General features: G+C 44.1%; 1 protein-coding gene, 1 non-coding gene and 1 pseudogene across 2 annotated transcripts in view; 1 reads left to right on the top strand and 2 right to left on the bottom strand.

Moving 5' to 3' along the window:
- The window catches only part of LOC119849371, a 1,398,949-nt pseudogene that overhangs the window by 465,708 nt on the left and 908,543 nt on the right, over positions 1–24,698 (top strand).
- Positions 1–24,698, bottom strand: part of LOC119849376 (zinc finger protein 420-like) — a 3,142,523-nt gene that overhangs the window by 2,414,519 nt on the left and 703,306 nt on the right. The window lies entirely within an intron of this gene.
- TRNAV-AAC lies at positions 2,730–2,802 on the bottom strand. The gene has a single exon. It is a non-coding gene; the product is annotated as a tRNA-Val (tRNA).

The following is a 24,698-nucleotide window of genomic DNA, read 5'->3' as shown; positions in this document are numbered from 1 at the left end:
ATAGCGCGTAAATCCTGAACAAATCGGTAAAGTGGGCGCCCATCCGGCCTGGGTCTAGGTTTCCGTATTGGGAGGATGGGCGTATTACAGGGTGAATTACAAGGAACTAAAACCCCTTTTTCTAAATAACTGTTGATTAGAAGTGAAATACCTTCTTCGGCCTCCCTTGGCAAGGGATATTGTTTCACTGACGGGGGCGATCCGCCTCGTGTTTCTAAACTTCCTGGTGTACCTGATTTCAAAAGACCCACATCTGTGGGATCCGAACTCCACAAAGTAGGGGGTACACTGGCCAATTCAGGAGGCACCATAAAAGTAGGAGTAACCGCTGCCATAAGAAAGGCAACTGTCGAATCCGGGACAGACATACGGAGCCCCTCAGGGGCGCAACGTATGGGCGCCCCTAACTTACCCAATACGTCCCACCCAAGAAGGTTAGCTGAGCCCTCTGGTATTACAAGAAATTTATGTGACAATTTTAACGGACCAAGCTCGACAGGAACAGGGCAGGATAAGGGGGCCAGGCACGGATGGCCCTCTATACCTTGCACCCAAACCCTGGCACCTGACAAAGAGCCCGGAACAAAAGTCAAAGTGGAAAGGGTGGCCCCAGTATCTACTAAAAAAAGCACGAGCTGCTCCCCGACTTTTAAATAAATTTGTAACTGCAGCCCCAAGTCCCACTCCAACTCCCCCAAAGTTCCTAAAATTTCCGCTTCCAGTCACTGGGGGTCAACCTGGTTCAAAGGGTTGTTAGGGGGATACCATTGGGGAGTCTGAGGAAAACAGGAAGGGTCATTTTGTGCTTGCCCCTGCCAAGGGACCCCTTTCGGACGGAGGGGACATTCCCTTTTCCAGTGTCCTGGTTGTTTACAATAGTTGCAATTGCCAGATCTTGTGTTTTCCCAATCTCCTCTCTGCTCTATCTGCTGTATCTGCTCCCGCCCCCTTCCTCTCACTCTGCCACGCTCCCGCCAATTCTGATTCCCAAAGGGGACCTCCAACGCAGCTGCCAACATACTTACTTCTTCCTTTTTTTGTTTACGCTTTTCCTTAGCCTTTTCCTTGTCCCTGCCATTAAACACAAAGATGGCCAACCGGACTATCTCTTGTAGGGATTTACCCGGCCAGTCAGGAACATGCTTAGAAAAATACTTTTTTATATCTGATGTTGCTTGATCGACATAAAAGGATACCATCATAGGGTGGGCTTCTTCTGCCTCAGGGTTAACCCCACCCCCATACATACGAACTTGTTTAGACAAGCGAGCCAAAAAGGCGGAGAGGTGTTCCGTAGGCTCCTGCTGACACTCACGGATCTTAGACCCATTAGCGGTCTTACTTCCGGCTTTACATATGGCCTCTAAAAGGCCATGTCTGCTAGCTTGTAAACGACCCATGCGATCAGGAATATTTTAATTCCAAGCGGGGTCAGTCGACAGTCAGAGCATTCGAGTACCATCCTCCCCCGCCCAACGCCTGTTAGCATCTAAAATAGAGTATTTTTCATCCGGGGTGAAGAGTGTGTCCAAAATTACCTGAACATCTCCCCACGAGGGGTTAAATGCCATGATCACGGACCGAATAGTCTTCAATACCTTTTCGGGGTCGTCGCGCAGGCGGGGCATCTGTTGCTGCCAAATCACTAGGTCCCCTGGCCCAAAGGGATGATGCACAAAAGGAAAGACTATCTGCTCATCACCGTCTGCAGTATGGGTAACAAGGGGTTGTTGAACAAGAGGAGCTTAAAGGACTGGCGGCGGGTTGATAGTAGGGTCAAACGAGTTGGGGGGTGACGAACAAGGGGGTGAAAGACGTGCGTCAGAAAGGCAAGGGTAAGCCGGAGGAGGGGCAGAGGCGGACAGCATAGCACAGGATGGGGATGGGGCAGAAGACCCCTGAGACAGATAAGAAAAAGAGGAAGTGAGGGGACGTCCCTTCGCACACGCATAAGCCCAGTTGTCCCACACATACCAGTAATCCATCTGAGCTGGAACTTCATCCTCTAATTTTTTCCTTAGGGCTGTTAATTTGTCCCTGGCAAAGGATCCATTTGGTGGCCACTCAAATGGTGTTTGAGTTGTTAATGCCGGCCACTCTTTTTTACACATATGTACCATTCGTCTTTTACCTAACCCATGGGTACCAGAAATATGTTTCCAGTTCTCAAGAATTTCTACCAAAGGGGTTCCCCTGCCTTTACTCTGTCCAGAGCCCATAATGGAATGGGCTACCAAAGAGCATCAAATGTGCCACCTTATCGCCTAAGCGACAACCTCCCCCCCTCCTCGGAGTTCTCAAAGGTGAACTCACCTTGTGCCGGCTGGAGCTATCCGAGAGGAGGAGTGCAGCCTCGCTTATTAGGGCGAGCCTAGAGTCCCATCTGGGTCGCCAAAACTGTTGTGAATAACACCTGATAATAACATGCTGCCTTGCCTTCCTCAGCATGACTTTCCTCTTTTGCCCCATTCCTGCCTCCCTTCCTCCTTTGGCAAGTCACTCCAAGGGGGGCAGCTGGAAGAGCCGGCCTCCATAGGCCAACCTCCAAGGGCAGAGGAGGGCAAGCCACAAGGCTCCAAAAGGTGACTGGCCTAGACCCTCTAGCTTTCTCAGCTCATTTCACCACCCTCTGTCCTGCAGGGCTCGAGGTTATCCCAGGGATAGGCCAGGGTTTAGAAGGAGGAGCACCTTGCTGGACAGCTAGAGGAGCTGGGAAAAGGAAGCCATCCTGTTTCTGCCTGGTTTCGAACCAGGGACCTTTTGCCTGTTAGGCAAATGTGATAATCACTACACTACAGCAACTCTGTCCCAGCATTCTGCCCCTCCCTTCCAATTGCATCCACTTGGCTAGCACTCGCCCTGGCACACACTGATGGGCAAACCTGGTGAACGTGGTGGCAGCCCTTCGATAGGTCAGCTGGTAGAGCCAAGGACCGGAGCCAGCGCTCAGGAAGTCATCCTTCTGTCACCCTTGTGACTCCAGCTTGAAGGAGAGCTTCTTTTTCTTCCCCTTCCTGAGAAAGAGCAAGAGAAGAAAGAAAGCTCAGGTGGGCCAACTTGGTGCACAAGTCCACCTGCTTTTCCTGCTGGAGAGCCTGAAAGGAGGGACTCATGATGGGGAAAGGCACAGCTGCACTTCCAGAAAACAGCCCACCCCTGCGCACAAAGGAACCAAAGGATACACTGAAGCCTGGGATTGAACCAGAGACCTCTAGAGCGTCAATCTCATGCTCTCCCCACTGAGCTACTTTGGCAACGCCAGAGCACCTTTTTTGGCCTGCTGCTTCTCTGTCGGGGATGCTTTTGTCAGCCATGGCATTCAAAAAGGACATCTTTGCGAGTGGCCTACGAAGGCAAGATGAAGTTTTGCCTGCCTTGCTCAGCTTGACTTGCTTCCTAAGCCCATTCTTGCCTTAGTTCCTGGGTTACCTCATGGCTGAAGGCGACAAGGGCCTAGCGGCACGGGGAGGAAGTCGGGCAGCTGAACCCTGGTGGCAAGAGTCCTGCTGCCACTTGCCACCCCACCCTGTATTCCCGGCTTTCCCCACTGGCCGCCAGGGACTTGGTGCGTTGCAGCACAGGGGAAGGAGAGGGACCGAGCTACCCTGGCCTTGAAGCTCAGGCTCATCAAAACATATGTGCAGTCTACGATGGCCAATGAGAGACCGACACCACTTGCTATTTTATCCCTGGAAAATGCCATTGGCCAGTCTTTGGATCTCTCTAATGGTGCGCTTCAGTTCAGGAGGGCAAACGCGAGAAAGTGAGCTTTGAACTAAAGGACTAGGGTTAACAGGCTAACGCTCTTTCTCACTGTAACATTGGTTCAGACTGGTCCACCCTGTCTTGGTGGCAGTTCGATTTCTAGATGATAGCACATTTCAGTTACTGTTAAAATTAAAAAAAATTCTATAGCTTAAAGGAAATCAACTTTTGTGTTTGATTATTTCTGGCATGAATAAAAACAGATGTCCAGATCCTAGCCTGCCAGTTTACCATCTTATAGGACAGAGAAAAGCATGCATCCAAATTCCGCATCAAAATCATGACATGAGTTGCAAATGTAAAAAAAATAAAATATTCAAAAGTTTAACATGTGAGGGAGGGCACCGCAGACGCTTCTTGCCTGGGGTGCTATTTGGTCTAGGGGAAGCCCTGTCAGGGAGAAGAGGAGTTAGTTTACATACCTATTTTCAGGCTATAATATATGGGCCCCCTGCCCTGTGGAAGGGATCCCGGTTGCCCAGACTCAGGGCTGGAACAGGCCCCTGTTTTAGGCGGAGGCTGCATGGTTTAGAGCAGGGGTGGCCAATATGAGCCTGAGAAGGAGCCAGAATTTACCGATGTACATTGCCAAAGAGCCACAATAATATGTCAGCAGCCCTGCATCAATTCCAGCGCCCCCCGCTCCCACCGCCTCCCGCCCACCGACTGCCCCGCCAATCACTGCCTCCTCCTCCCTCCCAGCTGTTTCATGGCCTGCAGGAGGCTGTGGGCAGAGTGGGGAGGAGCGAGGGCACTGCAGGCTCGGGGGAGTGGGCTGGAAGGGTTGCAGTGGAGGCAGGGCTGTGGAAGAGCCAGAGGTTGAGCAGTGAGCAACCCCCGGCACATTGGAAAGTCGGCAGCTGGAGCTCCAGCCCCGGAGTCAGTGTCTATACAAGGAGCCGCATATTAACTTCTGAAGACCCGCATGTGGCTCTAGCCACAGGTTGGCCTCCCCTGGCTTACAGTAATCTGATGCCTCAAACAATCTGTCTCTCCCAAAGCGTTGGATCTGCATCCCCAGAAGGCTCCTGTACTGCCTCCCCCCTTTTCACATTCTATTGGATAGAGCAGCATCAAGGGGTAGTGATGAGTGAGAAGGTCCAACATGGGTGGCAGAGGCTTCAGGATCCCAGAGTGTTTGCCTGTCTGGGGCATTTTGAGTGAGATCTCAGGGACACATTGTAAGGCAGAATCCCAGGAATATCGATGAAAGGAGCAAAGAGACATAAGGACCTAAGAACGGCCAAACTGGGTTAGACCAAAGGTCCCTATAGCCCAGTTTCCTGTCTTCCCAGAGTGGCCAATGTCAAGTGCTTCAGAAGGAAGGAACAGAACAGGTAATCATCAAGTGATCTATCCCTTGTTGCCCATTCACAGCTCCTGGCAAACAGGCTAGGAACACCATCCCTAGCCATCTTGGCTAATACCCATTGATAGGCCTATCCTCTATGAATAGATCGAGTTCATTTTTTGAACCCGGTTATAGTCTTGGCCTTCACAATATCCTTTGGCAAGGAGTTCCACATGTAGACTGTGGGTTGTGTGAACAAATACTTCTTTTTGTTTGTTTTAAATGTGTTGCCTATTATTTTCATTTGTTGGGCCCTAGCTCTTGTCTTCGGAGAGGGAGTAAAGAACACGTCCTTATTCACTTACCCACAGCCGTCATGATTGTATAGACCTCTCTCATATCCCCTCTTAGTCCTCTTTTTTCCAAGCTGAAAAGTCCCGGTCTTATTAATCTCTCCTCATAGGGCAGATGCTCCATACCCTTAATCCTTTTGGTTGCCCTTTTCTGAACTTTTTCCAATCTAATATATCTTTGAGATGGTGCGGCCACATCTGCATGCAGTATTCAAGATGTCGGCGTACCATGGATTTATATAGAGGCAACATGATCTTTTCAGTCTTACTATCTATTTCTTTCTTAATGATTCCCAAGATTCTCTTTGCTTTTTTGACGGCCGCTGCATATTGAGTGGATGTTTTCAGACAATAGCCACCGGGACTACAAGATCTCACACGATGAATTAAGTTTCTTTTTACAGACTTTGTGAAATCTGTTTTTTGTAAATTTGTATACTTTTATACGCTTATGGGAGAAAAAGGATACTAAGACAGTCAGCGCCAGAGGGACAAGGATGATGGTGGAGTTTCTAACGGGAATAGAAAAGGGTAGGTTTAGGAGAAATTATTTTCATGTAGGTTAGTAATAGGTCCGCCATGAAGAAAAAGCTAGAGAGAGCAAAGGTAGATCTACAAATGATCAGCAAAGAACAGATAATTGATCATGTGATCAGACTATGTCTCCCCAGCAAAAGACCAAAAAAGAGAGAGTTGCCAAGCTCTAAGGGAGGGAGAAGTGGTCAAAGGAGCGGCCAGAGAAGTCTCTAAAGTCTGGTGGTGGGAAATTGGCATAAAATCCCAAGAAGAAAGGGGTCATCCAAAAAGATAAACAACACAGAATAATCTGTTAGTGAAAACCAAATCTCTTCTTTTTAATGATTTTTTTACTGGGAAACATAACCCCCTCTCACTTCCTGCAAAACATCTCAGTAGAATGTGTATTTTAGTTTTCCACAGCAAATGTTACCAACAGTAGCTTTTGTATGAAAAGTTCTTTGATGCCAAAGTAGTAGTTTTATTAAAATGTCAGCTTCCTATTGTCACCAACTCAACAATTGCTCCTTAAATCCTTTTGTCAAATGCAAAGAATGTGCAAAACCAGATGCAAACATTCAACCAGATGAACTATAATTTTAGTTTCTTACTCACCCCTCCTTTGATCAATGTATTATTACTGGGACAGAAGGTGGCCCTTGTTGCAGTAATATTAGTTAAAGCTGTCTAGAGACGGCCACTTAAGTAAATTTAACTGTCATACAAAGTGTTTTAAACAATAGTATTCCTTTTACCCTAAGTTAGGTTCCTCCCAACCACCTAAAATATAACTTGCACTGTCTAGAGCTTTAAATTGTATAACATTTAAGCTCAAATATTTTAAAAAACACACCTTTATCTTAGTCTAGACAAGGCTTTATTTTATCTATTTTGACACGACATGCTTTAATTTAATTTCATGTGTATCATGAAATGGAGTAGGGTCTCCATACTTTTAAAGAATGAACCCACAAAGCATTTTTTGTAGGATTCTTTTCTTGGAAAAACTGTCAAATTACAAAACCCTAAGAAATTTGTTTTGTTAAAGCATTAGTTAGGAATATGGTAACAATCCACATACAAATACCTCCTAACTCTGAGAGGACAATCAGAACAATTTTCAGCTTTAAAAACTACTGAAGAAAAACGGTGAAAGACTAACTACATATTTTAGCATGAATGGACATACCTTCCTAACATCTGAACTTTTCGGTTCTGTTGTCCAGGTGATGATCCGAGATACTGCCAGCCTAGTTTCACTTGAATTTACGAAATCTCCTGGGTCCATCTGCTGTGCAAGAGTCTCTATGTATTTAAGAATTGCAACTTTAGCCTGAAAAGGTAAGCCGAGTCAGGTAAATAGATAAAAACAAAAGCGTGCTGCAAATGTGAGTGTACTCTAGAAACAGGGTTCTATTTATTTAGAACAAATAATCCAGAATGGCTAATATAAGGGGACAAAATGAGATACTTTTGTAAAGTGAATTAAATATTGGCAATTTTATCAGAAGTCTTTTAGCTGATTTTAAAACCAATTACCTGGAGTCAATGTTTTTGTTTAATATCCATATCATATCTATAATCTGTAAACGAGTCTACTATACTAATAGATATCTTAATTCTCACTAACATTAAACAAAAATACTAGCATACTGCATGTGCAAGTGTTTAGCCATTCACTTTGTAGTTAGTTTGTTTATATTTGGCATAGGGAGCACCACCTGATGAACTGGAGAGGATACATACAGATGTAATTGGCTTCTTCCAGTAAACTGTATATAATTTGCACTCAGAATCCCCTGGCAGTCCCTTTAGCAGCAGAAATCTACGCTGAGCATTAAACATCTTTGTTAGGGGATAAATTTTGTAAAACATCTTCCTATTAAAAGCAAACCATAAGGGGAATATAACTGTTACAATAAAGCAGTGCCAGTAAGTAAGCAATAATACACATGGCAATCAGTACACACACTTTTCTTTGATGGAATTCATTACATTAATGAATGCCGGTATGTTTATGAATAGGCAAAAATGAGACAAGGAAACGGGGTGGGTGATTATTTGGATGATCTGGTTTAACTTTGTAGCTGTTTCTGTCTCCATTAACTCTGGTGCTAGATCTGAGATTATGCACAGTAAAATCTGAAAGATTTTTTTTAAAAAATGTTTTTGTAGCTTGCACTGATAACTGTTATGAATAAACTTGGATCACTTAAAAGCCTCCCTCGGTCATCCTGATATTTCAGATATATAAAAAATAAAGGTTTCATAGTAGCAGCCATCTTAGTCTGTATTCGCAAAAAGAAAAGGAGTACTTGTGGCACCTTAGAGACTAACAAATTTATTAGAGCATAAGCTTTCGTGAGCTACAGCTCACTTCATCCGATGAAGTGAGCTGTAGCTCACGAAAGCTTATGCTCTAATAAATTTGTTAGTCTCTAAGGTGCCATAAAAAATAAAGTGTGTCAATGCACTGAGTGACAAACATGTTAGTGGCAGGCAATGAAACGAGATGTAATTTAACCATATTAATTTTTTACCCCTCATGCTGTCTGTTAAGTCTTGCTTTCTTTGAAGTTACACTTAACCCAAGAATTGAACCTCTGTGATACATGAGTCAAAGGAAAATACTGTTCAGAACCTGGCAGCTAAAATTTTTTCTTTTTGAGATACAAATCTTAAAAACTACTTATATTTTGCAAAATGTATATTTCAAAACACATACTAAAACCAAAATATCTCTGTTTTAATATCCAATCAAATATAATTGTGCGTATATATTGTTTCCTCTCCCACAAGGCTAATGAGCATTTTTGTGACATTGCTGTGTCCGCCTGCTAATGGTATCTTAAATGTGCGTATACCTTTAAAACCAGATGCTGCAATTAGAAAGCAATGATAACACGGTGCAAAAATGCACCCAGCTATCTGTACACAAAAATTCCTCAGAATAAGATATAAGGTTTACTAACAGTTAAAAATTGTGAAGAAAAGCTGTCTTCAGGAAAGATGGTGGCCCCTATGCGATCTACAGACAGGGAGGAGTACTGAATAGCAGGTGAGCAGAAGTAGGAACCATCTAAAGGGCAGCTTGTGACCTCAGTCCCATTATGAACAATAAAAGATGGCAGTCGTTTTAAAAGAGGTTAGTTCTTCATTAATTTTTTTTGAAAGAGAACATTATTTGTAGCTGTCTGGAAACTTTCTATCTTGAAGAACAAGAAGAGATGACCATTAGAGATATGTTACTTACCTTGTACAGTGACTGGAGTTCTTCAAGATGTTTGTCTCTATGGGTGCTCCACTTCAGGCAGGCATGCTCCCTTTGAGCCTTTTGATTGGGGACTTTTGGTAGTGCCAATTCAGTCCGCACATGTGCCCTAGCTAACCTTGCGCCCTCTATTGAGGGTATATAGGACAGTGTCAGACGAGCTACCCTCAATTCCTTCTCTACCACAAAGTCCCGCAAAAGCAAAGACTCCAAAGCAGAGGGGAAATTTGGCGGGTAGTCGAGCACAAAAGACAAACGACTTGAAGAACTCCAGTTACTGTGTAAGGTAAGTAACTTCTTCTTTGAGTAATGTCCTTATGGGTGCTCCACTTTAGGTGATTCCTGAGCAGTACTCCCTAAAGGAGATGGGTGCTTTGGAGCCCAGTCTACAACTGCGGAAGAACAGCAGTACCAAAAGCAGCATCTGCCCTAGAGGCATGCATGAAAGTGTAATGTTTTGAGAAAGTGTGAACCAAAGCCCATATGGCAGCTTTCTGCAAGGGGAACATTTAATAGAGATAGTAACAAACACTGATTTTGTAGAAAGGACTATAACCTGAGGAGGAGGATAGATATTAGTCACCTCATAGAAAAAAAGAATGCAACCAGAAACCACTCAGTCTTCGGGGTGAGAGTGGGGTCACTTTAACTCTGTCCATGAAAGAGACAAATAATCTTGGGGAGACCCTAAAGGGTTTAGTCCTGTCCAAATAAAAAAAACTAATGTTCTCCTGACATCTAAGGTGTGACGAGTGCCTTATTCTCTAGTCTGGTGAGGCTTAGCATAAAAAGTGGCAGCTGAAGATCCTGACTGATATGGAAATCCAAGGTTACCATAGGTAAAAACTAAGGATGTGGCCAGAGAAGTACCTTTTCTTTATAAAACCAAAAAATGGCGTGGTGGGCTCAGACATCCCTAGCTCGATTCTGCCAAATGAGGTAATAGCCACCCAAAAGGCACTCTTCATGGACAAGTGGTGAAGGGAACACCTAGCTAGTGACTCAAAGGGTGGTTTCATTAGAGAACTGAGGACCAAATTCAAATCCCACACGGGTGGATTCTGTGACATGGGGAAAAAGGTTCATTAACCCTCTGATGAATCAAGATGTGGTGCAGTGAGCAAACGTTGAAAACCTTTCAACTGGGCAATGGAAAGCTGTGACAACTGTTACATGGATGGAACTCAGAGAGACACCCGAGTTCTTCAAACCAAAAGATAATCAAGAATGTGCCACAGGGAATAGTCAACAGGGGACAGATGCCACTGGCGGAATATCTCTTACATTTCTGCAGGTATGTTTTCCTAGTATGAGCCCTCCTCCTGTTCACCAACACCTCTTGTACTTCTTTCAAACAGGTAAGAGGCATTTAGAAGCCAACCCTTAAGGTGAGTGCTGCGAAATTGAGATTAATTTTCCCCAAGTCTTGAGTCAGCAAGTCATTATTAAGTGTAGTGATGGATGAGAGAGGAAGGGAACCAAAGTACAGGAACAATATTTGTCTTGGCCATGCTGATGCAAACATTTTCTGTTGGTGGCAGTGGTGAAGAGATCTATTCCCAGACAGCCCCAAATAAGTTATCTCCCCCTTAAATGAGTTCCCATTTGTGATCCTGGTGGAAGTGCCTGCTCAGTTTGTCTCTTATGGTATTCTGGAGACCTGGTAAGTATGGATGAGATGAAGATTTGGTGGGCAATGCACCAGTTCCACAGCTTTAGCACTTCTACACAAAAGGATGTGGATCTTGCTCCTCCCTGGTAACTTATGTAGTTGATGTTGGTTCTGTTGTCTGTCATAATTCTGATGGATTGCCTCTTGATCATAGCTGGATAATATTTGCATGCATATTTGACTGCTTTGAGCTTCAGCAAGTTGATATGGAGAGTAGATTCCTAAGCATTATATTTGTCTTCAATGGTATGAATGAAGATGCGCTGCCCATCCTATTAGCGTGTGCATCTATTTCTATGGTCACCGTGGGGGGAAGCAGTGTGAAGGGGACTCCTGTGCAGACCATGTATGGAACTTTCCACCAATCTAGTGATGTTAAGTCCTTTCATGGGATCGATGCTAAGGATAGAGGAGTGATTCCCCTGCTTCTGTACACGTATTCAAGCTAGCTCTCATTGAGATAGTATAAATATTAGTGTACCCGCGTCAGCACGGGTAGCAACAGGAGATGCATGGCTGAGCCCTGCCAAGTACATATCCCCTTTTTTTAAGATGCGTTTGTACTTGGCATGGCTTAGCTGTGCTTCTGTTTCCACTGTGCATGCTATCGTGGCTATGCTATTATTTCTACTTGAGCTAGCGTGATGAGAGCTACCGGGAGTATCTATAATCAACATACATCTAGATCGAGGCACCATGTCAGATGTATCCAGGGAGGCTTGCAATGAAGTCCTTGCCAACAGTTGTACCTCTGTGAAGATCACTTGAAATTGCTCTCACTGCTTTTGTGGTAAGTGGTCAATAAAAGAATTGATCTTTCCATAATTAATGTAATTATATTTTTTGAGTATGGCTTAATAATTGACTATTCTAAATTGTAATAACACAGAAGAGCAATATTTGGAGCCAAACAAGTCTAGCTGTTATTGATCCTTGCCGTGTGGGGTGGATCTAGAGCACTGTTGTCTCTTTCATTCGTTCACACCATCCATCACCAGTGAGTTCAGGGCTGGGAGAGTGAACAGGAGTGCATAACCCTTGGCAGGAACACAGTATTTCTCAACTGTCCTCTTACAAGTTGGGAGTACAATAGCTGGGGTTTACCATGTTGTTTTGGCTGGTTCCAGCAAAGCCATGTTTACAGATAAGGCTAACCTACCTTAGAGGAGGCAGTATGGAGAACAACTATTAGTTTGTGCTCGATCTCACGAGTCCAAAAGGATATGAATTTTTTTCCCATCAGTTCCTGGAACTGCTTGACATTATCTGCATACGATGGAGGTGAAAGCATTATTGCACCACAGAGTGGAGAGGAAGAGATGTTGGTCTGTACTGCAGCTTCCTCATTAGCCCTTTTTTCCTGATCCTCAAAGGGGTATTCCTGGAGAGACTGACAGAGAAGAATACATGATATCTTCTCTGATGCTCTCCACAAGTGTAACGGGGTGCTCTGGACAGTTGCTCCATATAGGCTGCCCACAGATCCTAAAACGATTATTTCCCTATATAGGAAAGGGAGGGGGCAGGGAGAGTAACTCATGGTTGTTCAAACCAGGAAGAGTGCAAGGTGACCCATGCCTTGAAGTTTCCCTCACAGAAAAAGTGTCAAGAGACTGAGCTCTAGGTTGATAACTGAGCAAACACTGGACAGTAATTGGAGGGTCAGAGGAGCTGCCCTCGTCATTTACTAGAGAAGGGGTTCTCAACCTTTTTCTTTCTGGGCCCCCCAACATGGTATAAAAACTCCAAGGCCCACCTGCATCACAACTATTTTTCAGCCCCACTGCAGCAGGGCTCAGGCTTTGGCTTTCTGCCCTGGGCCGAACCAGTCTCATGTGGCCCTGCCCACAGCCCCCCAAGGGGCCCATGGACCCCTGGTTAAGAACCACTGCTCTAGAGGGGAGGAAGAAGACGGGCCATTGAAATATGGAGTATGTCTGCCCTAGAGTGTACCAGAGAATGTGCCATTACCAAGGAGTGATGTGATACTAGAGACAGGCAAGGTTCTTGTACCAAGAGTCTTTCCACACTCATCAGCACAGGGGCTCCATGTTCACGCATATGAACCTGAAGTGAAGCACCCCTAGAGACGTCACCTGAAGAAGAATCTAAAATTTTATTAAAAAAACAAAAAAACAAAAAACATACTACCCATTGTACCATATCTATGCAAGATTCACTTCTCTGCCAATTTTTGATAGACATACGACTCCTGAAATGAGATCATTCTGGACAAAAAAATAAAAAAATAAAAAAGGTGTGCGCGCACAAGCGCGCATACGAGTGCTACATTTTGTAAAGAACCCAATTTCAAATTAATTTTATTCTCATATAATTCATTCAGTACTGAAAGAATTATACACTGTAGGTTTGGGGAAGACAAAGTATATTCTTCACATGCTTGCTTTAAGTACAAAGCTCAACTCAACCTTAAATACTTCCCCCGCCCCCCTCCAAACAAGTGCCTTCATGCTTTTTACCATGCCGCCTCTCAATTGTGGTAGACACTCCCGATGCAAAGCTACCTCATTCTCTTCCTTCAAATTCCCCTTAAAACTCTCCTTTGATGTGATGCCTACAAAAAACTTGACAACTACTACTGGTATTCTGAGACCACTGCCTATCACAGTGACCAATACTGTCTTATTGTTTCTTTGTGCTCCCCCATGATCTGTCCGTATCCATCTGTTGTCTCCTGACTTATATTTGGATTGTAAGCTCTTTAGGGCAGGGACCATATTCTTGTTCTTTGTACAGAATCTAGCACAATGGGCTCCTGGCCCATGACTAATGCTCCTAGGCACTATGGTAATACAAAGAAATAATAAATCCTCCTCCTCATCATCATCAGGAAGCTGTTATCAGCCCCTCCATAATATTGTAATTACTCCTGCATAAACAAGCTGCATTTTAAACTATTGTAGAGCGTTTAACAAATCGCTTTCCACATGAGGCCACAGATGAGATGTCATCGGCTCTGCTGCCAACTAAATACTGGTAGCACTAAGTTGGGTATCTCTTTCTACAGATTCAAAAAATGCCATTATTTATATGTCAGAATACCTACACAAGAGAACAGTTCTTGGATAAAGAGTAGCTGGCTGAAACTCAATCCTAGACTGAGCCCCTACCTCTCAGAGCCTCCTTCCCCTCATTATGCTTACTGTAATGACAATATGTAGGAATGAGTAATGCTGACTAGCCATTACTTAGTTTTAAACAGTTAACACACTTGTGTCTGGCTTAAGTGGAACTATGTTACCAACCCCTTCTCATCCTGTCCTCTACATGTCCTGCTCATGAAGAGGACATCTGATTGTTCTCATCAAGAAATTTTGCAAGAAAGCATTCACCTCAGACTGGAATCTTGTACTCTGACCTCCAATTGAGATAAATTATTGGTCCATGATGAGGACAGCCAACATGTTAAAATCTCTAACTGAACATGGATGGTCCCCGAGGCCAAGCAAGCGGACACTGAACCCTCAAAAGACTCCTACAATATGGAAAAAAAGGGAGGGCTGGAGGCTCTCACACGAAGGACACCTGAAGTTGTATCCTGCTCTCTTCCTTGGACCAGACAAGGAGAAGAGAAAGACCCTAACCATCAGTTAAACCAGGGTTCTCAAACTCAAATCACCAGGAGGGTCACATGAGGACTAGTATATTGGCCCGAGGGCTGCATCACTGAAACTTTTTTATAGGATACAAAAGTATAGTCAAAAATGAAGAATAATATAGTATGTTATTAAAAGTCAATGTATTAACTTTTTTAAAACTGTAATGTGAAGAGGGGTTTTAATAAAATATAAACACCTGTAACTATTCCTTATGTGGTCAGTAACACTGATGATGATCTACACTAACAGTCTATCAACATAGCTGTGAAGGCAGGAACTTTTAAAAGTAACTATTCATACAAAATACATTGCCACTTTTAACAAACATTCTTCCCAACTACTCACAGCAAAGAATCAAACATGCTGAACTTCATACCTCAGACTGCTCATCTAGTCCATGAGGCCCTGCCCCTGACCTGTCTTTTCCAACCTCCCATTCCAACCCCTTCCCCAAATCTCCACCCCAGCCCCGCCTCCTCCCCTCAGCGTGCCGCATCCCCGCTCCTCCCTCCTGGAAAGTCCTAAGCGCTGTCAAATGGGGGCGGGGGGGAGGTGGGAGGGGAGAGCTTGGCTGCCGGTGGAGTCAGTGCCTATGGCGGGCCACAGGAAATAACTCTGCGGGCAGCCACGTGTTTGAGACCCCTGAGTTAAACAAAGCCTGAAGCTACTTCCCCACATGCAAAACAAGCTGAAGTTCTTTGCAACAACTAATTCTCAACTAAAATCAACCACATGATTTAGAGACTCTAAGAAGCCAATGATGTGAAAGTGTTTTCATGTAGATTTTTAGAAATGTCTGAATTTTCCAACATTCCAGTAGAGATAGGGTTGTATGTATGTGTCACTAGCAGTTTCTACAGGTAGACACTAAAAAACACAAATCTGTTAGTACAAAAAGTTAGTTTGGGTTAAAAGCTCCAAAGCTGCTAAGTGCTTGATTTAAGGATCACTTTTGCATTTATGTCTGCAGAAGCACATCATTCCTGTTTTCTGGATCCCCCACTGGCTCCCAAGTCTACCTCTGAGGCCAGTTCAAGGCCCTGCTTCTAATTTTCAAAGCCATTAATGGGTCATGTTCCAGCTTTAATAGAAACCATATCATTATGAACCATGGAGACAGCTGTGCTCCTTTGAACAAAACACAGAACACAAAGTCCAGGACACACAGTGTGTGAGCCAGAGTCAAGGCACTCTTGGCTAAGGGAGATATGTCTGTAAAACAAATTCCAGAAGAGATGAGCTATCCAGAATCTGATCACTAATAAAAGACTTTGAAGGGAGAAGAACTGGGCTCCATCAAGTTCAAAAGGAATCTTGCTATGCCAATCCAATTAACCTTGGGAAGCACTCTGGTACTATGGGGATGGGTACCAGTACAAAATACCAACACAGGTAGGTAGAATCCTTAACACTATTACTATATTACCTTTTTGATTACTTCTAATAAATATGCTCTCTGGCTCTTCAGTGATAGTAGTAAGTTTTAGGAAGAAGTTGAGGGGTAGGGAATGGGGTATGATAAGTTCTTGGATTTCTGAAGACAAGATTATTGCCTGTTAACAGCAAACTTTACAAAAGAGGTAATATTTAAAACATTCTTTCAAAATCTGTTTGAAACTACTCATATTGAGACAATCATTTGAAGCCACAGCTCTAAGAAAGAGGTGGCTTCTCCAGCCAACTTCTCTTAGAGAAATCTTATATTTCTCTAACACGGATGAATCTTTATGATAACTGCTCAATATCGGTTCCCTAAATCAGTCTTTTTTTTTACATTTCTTCTCTGTCATCAGGAGAATGGTCTTGGCCTTGGCATCCTCGGTCTTAAGCTCTGGCTCCAAGTCTTTAAGGAATTCTGCTCTTTGGACCTCATCCTCGTACCAGAAGTCCATGCTTTCTTTCAAATCTACAACATGAGCTTCACAAAAGGGAGCATATCGTGCTTTAGTAATTACATCCGAATTCTATGGAGAAAGTAACTCTCAGCAATCAACGCATTAGTCTTCCTGCAATAAACCTCTGTCTTAAGAACATGTTACGGAACAAATTGTGTGATTTCATTACTACTTCATTTGTTTTCTTCAACAACTCAGATCACATCATGAGACAGCAGCCTCTGTCTGTGACACCACCACAAAGTAAGAGTAGTCAAAGTATAAACTGTCCTCAGAGTGAGTATTAGTTTACATTTTACTATGCAGCAAACAAAAACAAAACAAAAAATGAGGTATTTGCATGTGACTTCAGCCCCACTGTGTACAGGAAAAAAGTGTAATCTTGTGCATTGTTATGTTGCATAACATTCCAAATTGTGTAAAACATTTTTGTGCAAGATAGAGCAGAAAATTCCAGTTGTGTATATGCTTGTTATTTCCCCAATTTGCCTTATTTGTAAATCTTATTAGGATTTACAGAATTTATACCAAAGTCAACCTTTTCTCTAATTGCACGTCCTACAGAAATCAGTTTTAATTTTAGGTTGTACAACCATTTCTATGTCGACATATTCTTAAGCTGTGAAAATGCGTGCATATATAATGCAACACAATTACTTTTAGAAAAGCTTAACAAATAAAAGAATGCACTAAACATAAAAGTAATATGTTTTTGAATGAAAATTTAGGTACATGTGTTAATATTAACATTATTTACATTTTAAATATGCCCATAACTTACAAGATGAAAGTAGTTTAGGGAAAAACCTTCGTAGTCAGAACTACATCCAGAAAAGAAGATTGGGAAATCACAAACATAAAATGAGAAAAGACTTGATAGCGTGAGTTTGCATAACCAGGTTGGTGTTAGGCGGCCATATTTTTGTCGCTTCTGTAGTCACTGAAGTGTGGTCTTCTCAGGTTTGTTTTTGCAACAAATGCTCTGACACTAGTCTATCACTTGAAATTGAATATCTGCGTGCTTAAAGTTTCTTGCAAAGGTTAGTAGCCATAGACGGATGCAATACAACTAAAAATGCTCAAACGGTGTAAAGTTTTTACATAGCATAGTTAAAAAAAGCAATAATGCAGACAAAAAACCTTGGAGCTCCAAAAAGAGCGAAGCTGGTCCTGCAGCGCTGGCTTGACTGTCTGAAAGTTTATAAAAACAAAATCCACCAAGTGAAAACCTTTTTGGCAATACAAATTCAAATAGTAAGAGACAGCAAATTTCTATCAACAAATATTTAATTTGCAATTTAGACTTGTAAATTCTTATCTTCAAGCTGGGTGTCTGAGTCTGGTCAAGAGTGAATCTCATTAAAATACTGAATTGGAGATCGTTTGGAAAAGATTCCCTGCAAAATAAAGAAATCAGGCAAAATGCATTACTTGCATAGGGCATGCATTTAATAACTGTAGAGGTAGTCACTCTAACTTAAAGGTTCTCTCTATATTAACTACTCAAAACTTCATCTACCTTTCAAACTACCATATATGCCTACCTGTTTTAATTTCTGGATAGATATGCTATATCATACTTTCAGAAACATTCAGCTAACATAGAAAGAACATATATCAAAAGATCTTACTACTTTCAAGCAATTACATGTGATAACATGAAAGACAAACAAACTCTCTCAACAGTGTATGGCTTATTAAATCCAATCCTGCTAGGAGGTGCATTTCATAATCTACAAAACTGATTCTGTATTCATCTTTCAATGTTAAGCATTCAAAATGGCTAGGACAATTTGAATTCTTTAAATTAGCTGCTATTTAGAAAACCACCATTATTACATTTGTTACATTTTAAAGCCATCACCAGATTCTGTTTTGGGGGCAATATCCTTACAGTACAGTACGAGATGGGGGAATATACTCTGGTGCCAATCAAAATTGCACACACATTTTTGTCAGCAATGTATCACCTTGTGACATCAAGTGCCTTTTGAACTTTTGCTTGTACAGAGCCAAGCAAATCAGCACCCATTTTCTTCAACAGCTGGAGCACTAACCACTCTATGATCACGGCAGCTTGTGGGAAAAGAATATGTTAGAAGCCCTCTGTCAACTCAGCTGTGGCTTTCTGTGCACAGAGAGCCAGCCCGCTCAAAGTCTGCAAGTTTTGTGGGAAATGGGGAACATCTGTCCTTTGGCATTTGAAGGTGTTGTCTTGGACCATCAAGGGGAACAGTTGCAACTAGAAAAGGAGGACTTGTGGCACCTTAGAGACGAACAAAGCTTATGCTCAAATAAATTTGTTAGTCTCTAAGGTGCCACAAGTACTCCTTTTCTTTTTGCGAATACAGACTAACACGGCTGCTACTCTGAAATCTGTCAAGTTGCAACTAGATAGTTGAGGCAGGCACAATGGATTAGTAGGTTAAAGCACCTGTCTTGTAAACAGGAGATCCTGGGTTCAACTCCCAGTGATGCCTTGTTGTACAGCTTTTGTCTCCTCTGCTCACGTTTTCCTCTGTCTTCCTAGAAAACAGAAGAGACCTCCCTTGGCAATGCAAGCAATTGCTTGCTAAGGAAAAGGCTTCTTTGCAGAGGAGCGTTGGAGAGAATCACATCACCAGTCTGGAGTTGATGAAAAGGCTATTGGCATTGGCAAGGAGGTTGCTTTGACTGCAATTGCTGTGACACTAGAGCTTGTGTCCCATGCCCACGCAATTCACTACAAATGTCTATGCACGGAGACCCTTCTCGAGGGTTCTCTGCAGGGCTTGCAGGAACTGGAGAATTACTTTCCTTTCACCTTTCATTTTATTCTTGATGAAAAATGGAGCAGTTACGGGAGAAGTCCCAGAGATTGGCACCGTGGCAGAGCTTGCCAATAAACCTGCTGGATAAAGAGGAAATTCAGGATCCAGCATCCAGTGCTGCCTTGCTGAACGTGTCGCCTCTTGTCACCTTTTGGTCAATCTTTTTTGTTAACGGAGAAGCCCGCCTTTGACTAGCCATACATATGCTTGCAAAAGAAACAGGTCTTTTTGCTGACAAGTGTTAAAAGGAGGCATCGGATGAATATGGAAACAAGGTAAAGCTTGCTGTAACTCATCTTGCATGCACGGCTGTTGAATCTGGGCTGCCTCTTACAATACTGTGCTAGTGACAAATAGCTAAACCCCTCCAGGTGCTGTGATCACTTGGCCAACAACATGCAGCGACGTACTGTGGACACACTATGGTCCATGTTAGAGAGCTTTCCCTCCACCCTCCCGCTTCCCTGGTTCTTCTCATGCAAGCTGCAAAAGGCCAGAAGTCCAAAGCGCAGACAATACAATGTTTACTGGGGTTAGTTTCCGAGCAAGCATTTTTCAGAGCCCTTCACACCAATTGGGCTTATCTCTATATGCCAATAGAGTCTGTTCCCCAGTGTTCCCTTCTAAAGTCTCATGCCACAGAGCATTTACCTTGCATCCCCCTTCCCAGCTCTGACGCCGCAGAGCCTTGCCTGTGTCCCTGTTTCTCATTCCCTACCCGGGTGCTCCTCCTTCCCTTTTTAAAGATTGGCACTATATTAGCCTTTTTCCAGTCGTCCGGGACCTCCCCGATCGCCATGAGTTTTAAAAGATAATGGCCAAAGGTTCTTCAATCACATCCGCCAACTCCTTTAGCACTCTGGGATGCAGCGCATCCGGCCCCATGGACTTGTGCTCCTCCAGCTTTTCTAAATAGTCCCAAAACACTTCTTTCTCCACAGAGGGCTGGTCACCTCCTCCCTATGCTGTGCTGCCCAGTGCAGTAGTCGGGAGCTGACCTTGTTCGTCAAGACAGAGGCAAAAAAAGCATTGAGTACACTAGCTTTTTCCACATCCTGTGTCACTAGCTTTCCTCCCTTATTCAGTAAGGGGCCCAAACTTTCCTTGATTTTCTTCTTGTTACTAACAGATTTCTATTGTCCCCGGGTAATGTGAGTGTACCCTTCGTATCAGGAACCAGGGAGCATCACATTTATACCATTCCTCCTCTTGCAAAGTTATTGTTAGAGTCACCCATGATACAGATTGGATCATCATTGCCAGTTCTCATGTTGCTCTGGGTTTTACTGAAGAGCAGCTATATTGGGAACTTTTCAAATGCGTGGTAAATAAAGAGGAGAAGGAGCAGGAAAATAAGTATCATTTCAGCCTCTGTGCCACTGGAAGGAGATGGGGTGACTCAGAGATTCCCTCCTTCCCCATCACTGCAGAACTGTTACCTTTTGTCTGAGCCATGTAGAGTTTATCTTCATCACATTCTATCCCTACGCTTCTCAAAGTGTCATGTAATGAAGCATTCTCCGTTGTCTGTGCTTGGAGATGCTTTGACTTCTTTAATCCTCTATCAGAGTTGCTCTGACTGAAGATGAAAGTGTCAAAGACCTGGGAGGGGAATTCAAATGGATCCCAAACACAGTGTGACCATTTGGAGTTTAAACCCCAGGTCCCATCCCTTGGTGAAGCCACTTCCGGCAAGGGGGCTGTTTTTCCCCCCCATTATGGGGATGCTAGGATACTAAAAAAGTTGTAAATAACATAACTGACTATTGAGACACAGTCACAGACAGCTGCAGCGGCACAGGAGCTAGGAAACAGAGCTGTAAACAGGGGAGTTTGAGTGGGAGTTGGCAAGGGGAGTTTGTCGTGTGGTGCTTGTTTGGGGTTTGCTTTTGCTGTCGGTGGTGGTGTTTAGGTGTGGTTTGTGTTTCCCAGATTAACAGGATTTAGGTGAGAAGGCGATGACAGATACGGAGGCAGCTGTGGGAGTGACTCCTGTAGTAGAAGACACATTGAGGATGACTGGATGTGGAAGCTGTGGTATGTCCATGATCCTGGAGGAGGGAACCGGTAAGAGTGTTTTCTGCATGATATGCCGTCTGATAGAGCTGATGGAGGAAAAGATCCGAGGTTTGGAGATGCAGGTGGAAAGTCTCGTTGAATTTAGGAAGGGGTTTGAGCAGATGATGGAGCAAAGATATGAGGTATCTGAAAGGAAAAGCTCAGACTCACGGATGGAAGCAGGACTGGGGAATTTTGAGGGGAGCCTGGGTGAGGAAAGCGGTCAGTGGAAGCCTGTGACTAAAAGAACCAGGCAGAGGAAAAGAAGGGCTAGTGAAGGAGAACTAGAGCTTAGGAATAGGTTTGCAGAGTTGGAAAATGAAGAAGGGGCTCAGCAGGTACTTGTTGAAGGTGGAAGGGTAAGGAAGAAGAGAAGCGAGGCTAGTCCTATAGGAAAAGCAGAAGAGTCAAGGGAGACTACACCAAATATGAGCCCCAAGAGGATACAGGATGGGTTGAAGAGGATTAGAAGGGCAAATAGGAATGGAAAGAACTTGCAGCCAGAGGGAAGAGGGGAGAGACTGGAGAAGAGCACCATCACCAGGAAAAGGCAGGTCGATGTGATCGGGGACTCTTTCTTGAGAAGAATAGACAGGCCAGTAACTAGAACTGATCCAGAGAATAGAAGGTGGTGCTGTCTTCCGGGTGCTAAGATACGGGATGTAGACCTGAGGTTGAAAAGGATCCTAAAGGGAGAGGGAAAGAATCCCCTAATTATCCTTCATGTGGGGGGAACAAAAGATATGGACAGATTCTCTCTGGAAAGTATTAAGGGAGACTCTGCTAGGCTGGGGAAGAGGCTTAAGGAAATTGAGGCTCAGGTGATCTTTCGCGGGATCCTTCCTGTTCCTAGAGAAGGGCAACAAAGGTGTGAGAAGATTTTGACTGTCAACAGATGGCTTAGACAGTGGTGCTCTAAGGAGGGCTTTGGGATGTATGGTCACTGGGAGGCATTCACAGACAGAGGACAGTTCTCTCGGTGATGGACTTCATCTGAGTAGGGAAGGAATAGACTTCTAGGATCAAGGCTGGCACAACTGATAAAGAGAGCTTTAAACTAGGAATTAGGGGGAGATGGTTGGGAGATGTCCAGGAAATCTCCACACCGGATTTTAGCATTGAGAGGGAAGAAGACGAAGTAAGAAAGGATACAGCCGCGGGTAGGAGAATGTATCTAAGGAGCGAGGGTGGTGTGGATACTAGTCTAATAGGTTATACTGGCTGTAGAATGACTGTGAATAATAGGGTAGAAAATGTGAGCGAGGCCAAACAGCCAAAATTAAGATGTTTCTACACCAATGCGAGGAGCCTAGGTAACAAAATGGAGGAACTAGAGCTACTGGTGCAGGAAGTGAAACCAGAAATTATAGGGATAACAGAAACATGGTGGAATAGTAGTTATGACTACTAGATCGCATGCCCTGATTCTCATGGGTGACTTTAATTTTCCTGATATCTGCTGGGAGAGCAATACAGCGGTGCATAGACAATCCAGGAAGTTTTTGGAAAGCGTAGGGGACAATTTCCTGGTGCAAGTGCTAGGGGAGCCAACTAGGGGGAGCGCTTTTCTTGACCTGCTGCTCACAAACCGGGTAGAATTAGTGGGGGAAGCAAAAGTGGATGGGAATCTGGGAGGCAGTGACCATGAGTTGGTTGAGTTCAGGATCCTGACACAGGGAAGAAAGGTAAGCAGCAGGATACGGACCCTGGACTTCAGGAAAGCAGACTTTGACTCCCTCAGGGAACAGATGGCCAGGATCCCCTGGGGGACTAACATGAAAGGGAAGGGAGTCCAGGAGAGCTGGCTGTATTTCAAGGAATCCCTGTTGAGGTTACAGGGACAAACCATCCCGATGAGTCGAAAGAATAGTAAATATGGCAGGTGACCAGCTTGGCTTAATGGTGAAATCTTAGCGGATCTTAAACATAAAAAAGAAGCTTACAAGAAGTGGAAGGTTGGACATATGACCAGGGAAGAGTATAAAAATATTGCTCGGGCATGTAGGAAAGATATCAGGAGGGCCAAATCGCACCTGGAGCTGCAGCTAGCAAGAGATGTCAAGAGTAACAAGAAGGGTTTCTTCAGGTATGTTGGCAACAAGAAGAAAGCCAAGGAAAGTGTGGGCCCCTTACTGAATGAGGGAGGCAAGCTAGTGACAGAGGATGTGGAAAAAGCTAATGTACTCAATGCCTTTTTTTTGCCTCTGTTTTCACTAACAAGGTCAGCTCCCAGACTGCTGTGCTGGGCATCACAAAATGGGGAAGAGATGGCCAGCCCTCTGTAGAGATAGAGGTGGTTAGGGACTATTTAGAAAAGCTGGACGTGCACAAGTCCATGGGGCCGGACGAATTGCATCCGAGAGTGCTGAGGGAATTGGCGGCTGTGATTGCAGAGCCCTTGGCCATTATCTTTGAAAACTCGTGGCGAACGGGGGAAGTCCCGGATGACTGGAAAAAGGCTAATGTAGTGCCCATCTTTAAAAAAGGGAAGAAGGAGGATCCTGGGAACTACAGGCCGGTCAGCCTCACCTCAGTCCCTGGAAAAATCATGGAGCAGGTCCTCAAAGAATCAATCCTGAAGCACTTAGAGGAGAGGAAAGTGATCAGGAACAGTCAGCATGGATTCACCAAGGGAAGGTCATGCCTGACTAATCTAATCGCCTTTTATGATGAGATTACTGGTTCTGTGGATGAAGGGAAAGCAGTGGATGTATTGTTTCTTGACTTTAGCAAAGCTTTTGACACGGTCTCCCACAGCATTCTTGTCAGCAAGTTAAGGAAGTATGGGCTGGATGAATGCACTATAAGGTGGGTAGAAAGCTGGCTAGATTGTCGGGCTCAACGGGTAGTGATCAATGGCTCCATGTCTAGTTGGCAGCCGGTGTCAAGTGGAGTGCCCCAGGGGTCGGTCCTGGGCCCGTTTTGTTCAATATCTTCATAAATGATCTGGAGGATGGTGTGGATTGCACTCTCAGCAAATTTGCGGATGATACTAAACTGGGAGGAGTGGTAGATACGCTGGAGGGGAGGATAGGATACAGAAGGACCTAGACAAATTGGAAGATTGGGCCAAAGAAATCAATGAGGTTCAATAAGGATAAGTGCAGGGTCCTGCACTTAGGATGGAAGAATCCAATGCACCGCTACAGACTAGGGACCGAATGGCTTGGCAGCAGTTCTGCGGAAAAGGACCTAGGGGTGACAGTGGACGAGAAGCTAGATATGAGTCAGCAGTGTGCCCTTGTTGCCAAGAAGGCCAATGGCATTTTGGGATGTATAAGTAGGGGCATAGCGAGCAGATCGAGGGACGTGATCGTTCCCCTCTATTCGACATTGGTGAGGCCTCATCTGGAGTACTGTGTCCAGTTTTGGGCCCCACACTACAAGAAGGATGTGGATAAATTGGAAAGAGTACAGCGAAGGGCAACAAAAATGATTAGGGGTCTA

This window comes from Dermochelys coriacea, chromosome 28 (assembly GCF_009764565.3).
Source record: "Dermochelys coriacea isolate rDerCor1 chromosome 28, rDerCor1.pri.v4, whole genome shotgun sequence".
NCBI lineage: Eukaryota > Metazoa > Chordata > Testudines > Dermochelyidae > Dermochelys > Dermochelys coriacea.
Note: the sequence above shows the minus strand (reverse complement) of the source record. Positions and strands in the feature narration are given on the sequence as shown.